This window comes from Hesperophylax consimilis, chromosome 24 (genome assembly GCF_061612785.1).
Source record: "Hesperophylax consimilis isolate HC1 chromosome 24, BYU_Hcon_1.0, whole genome shotgun sequence".
Lineage (NCBI taxonomy): Eukaryota > Metazoa > Arthropoda > Insecta > Trichoptera > Limnephilidae > Hesperophylax > Hesperophylax consimilis.
Genome location: NC_142859.1, coordinates 18,307,365 through 18,309,846, shown reverse-complemented (window position 1 = coordinate 18,309,846; position 2,482 = coordinate 18,307,365). Strand labels below are relative to the sequence as shown.

The 2,482-nt window shown below is 39.9% G+C and overlaps 1 non-coding gene across 1 annotated transcript; it reads right to left on the bottom strand.

The window, feature by feature from the left end:
- Positions 1–1,392: 1,392 nt before the first annotated feature.
- On the bottom strand, positions 1,393–1,465 carry TRNAF-GAA (transfer RNA phenylalanine (anticodon GAA)). The gene has a single exon. It is a non-coding gene; the product is annotated as a tRNA-Phe (tRNA).
- Positions 1,466–2,482: the final 1,017 nt, after the last annotated feature.

Genomic DNA, 2,482 nt, shown 5'->3' with positions numbered 1-2,482 from the left:
GTGTCGGACGTATGAATGTATCCCTTCCACTGCGGCGGAAGGCAATGAGTCGAGAGACCAGTTGCAGAGGTCAAGGGGTCTCTTCGAAACTCTCCCGATCTGTCACGCCAAGCGGTGGTCAGGCGCATTCTGAACACACCTCACCCGACGTCTTGGACCACACTCCTTACTTGATTTACATTCATATACATTCTACTGTTATCAAACCCTCGACATATCATATTTACTCTTTCCTCGTTGGGCCTCCTGCAGGGTTAACTATGTCGAGCTTTAAGTCTCCTTAACGAATTTACAGATAACTGTAAGCACATTTAAAACACTAGATGTTCCGCTTCCGGTCCGGAAGTCGGAGGGTAGTCGCGTGCCCGGAAGCGGCGGGCACGTGGCGTGACGTCATGGAAGCCATTCACACTTCCCGCCAAAAGGGCGAAATGCCGGAAGTCCGGAAGTGCCACACGCCACAAATCTTGACCATTGTTTCACTATTGTACCGCAGAAATTAAAGCGATGCGAGTGGGTTTTTATTTTCCTTCTAAATGAAAGTAATTAATTGTTCTGTTTTTTTCGGCTTAATATATTATTTTTCTTTTACGTGTTGACGAAAACAAAAATTATTCTCAATAGGAACAAAACACTTGCGAAAAAACAACTGGAAATTTTCTTTTCAAATGCAAATAATGTTAATTTTTTGGGAATTGTTTTTTTTTATTCTGTTATTTTTATGGTACCTACCCACGTAAGCAGTCGGGATCAATTAACAAATTTTCAGCTATTGTATCCTCTTCTCTTTATGAAGGTCTCAAAAAAAATCTGAAAAGCGTCGCATACCTTTAAAATGATGTATAAAATTTTAACTACTTTTAATAAAGTTAATAGTATTCATATTGTGCAATTAGAATGAAAGAAGCTAATATTTAAATATTATAATACATATAAAAGCGTTTTCAAATGATATATAGGGTATTACTAAAAGTTTTGCAAACACTCCAAAAACGTATGTTTCCAATTTTCTCTTATTTAAAAGTGTATTAGTCGCCTGAAATATCCATACGAATGTGGTCATACTCAGTGGTCCAGAGCTCCTGACCGGAAATCAGAAGGTGCGGGTTCAATTTCCGTCGGCTGCATTTATTTTTACTCGAGGAAAATAAATTAAATAAATCTTTACTTCAGGAAAAAAACCAAAGTGAAAAGTCGTTGATGTACGGAGCATTGAAAATATTTGGAAAATTATCAGAAGAAATAGAATTTGAAGAAAACATAAAAATGTAGATTTAGATTATGGAAATATAAGATTTATTTATAAAAAAAATAAGTATTTTTATTTTACAAGCAATAATTATTCGCCTGAAACACTCATCCACATTGAAAAATCTCCTGATAAAAGATACATGACGCCAACGGGACTCGAACCCGTGTCCCTTCGATTTTCGGTCGACAGCTCTGACCACTGAGCTATGGCGGCTTATCTCTTACCCGCGAAATAATTCAATATATACCTACTAGTGTTTCATTCAACAATTACTGCTTGTTACATTTTTTCATATTTGTATAGGGATTTGTATTATTGCACGGCTCAATATGTTTCTATTTAAAAACACTGGGATTTTCAAGATATTAGTTTAAGAGTTCTCAGATAGATGGCGCATAGCTGTCGGTAAAGCAGGGGTCAAGACTTTGATAAATACGATTGCAACCTTAAGGTTGAGGCCCTGAAAATTCCTATCGCCTGTTAATCAAAGCCAAGCCATCAGAGCTCATTGTAATCTACCACAAATATCCGAAGTTACAACAAAAACCATAATAATAATATTTTTTAAATTATCTTTATTAGATATTCTATTCCTTTAATTTGGTAGGCGGGAATGGGTACCGCCGCCCTGGGAACCATTTATTGGATGACCAACACCTCTGCCACAGGTCACCCCAAGTGGTTCACTACGTGCCCAGGAGATTGGTGAAGTCATCAAATCGGCGATGGATGGCTTCATACAATCGACTACTAAAGAAACTGGTGTGGGCTCAAAGCCGTGGTTCAGTCGACAATGCTCCGAAGCAGTTTGACGAAAAAACGCGGCTTACCGAGCCCACAACACATCTCGAACGCCCGAAAGCAGATCAGCATACAAAAAATCAGCAAAGGAATGCAAGAGAATCATTAATAAGTCAAAATTCGAACACGACCTGCAGATCAGCAAAAAGCTGGCTGCCTGCCCGCATGGCAGCAGAGCATTCTGGTTCCTTGCGGGTTCAATAGGTCGGAATTTTTGCAAACCCAGTTTGCCACCTCTTACCAGACCTGACGGCTCACTAGCAAACACCGCCACCGAAAAGGCTAACTTATTAGGAAAAATGTTTGCGGAAAACTTGACCCTCGATGACGGAGGTGCTGTTCCGCCGCGTCGGTTCCTCACTGCGGCTTCTATATGAAAAAGCTGAGGATCCGGCATCGGGATGTACTCCACGTTATACGGGGGCTTGA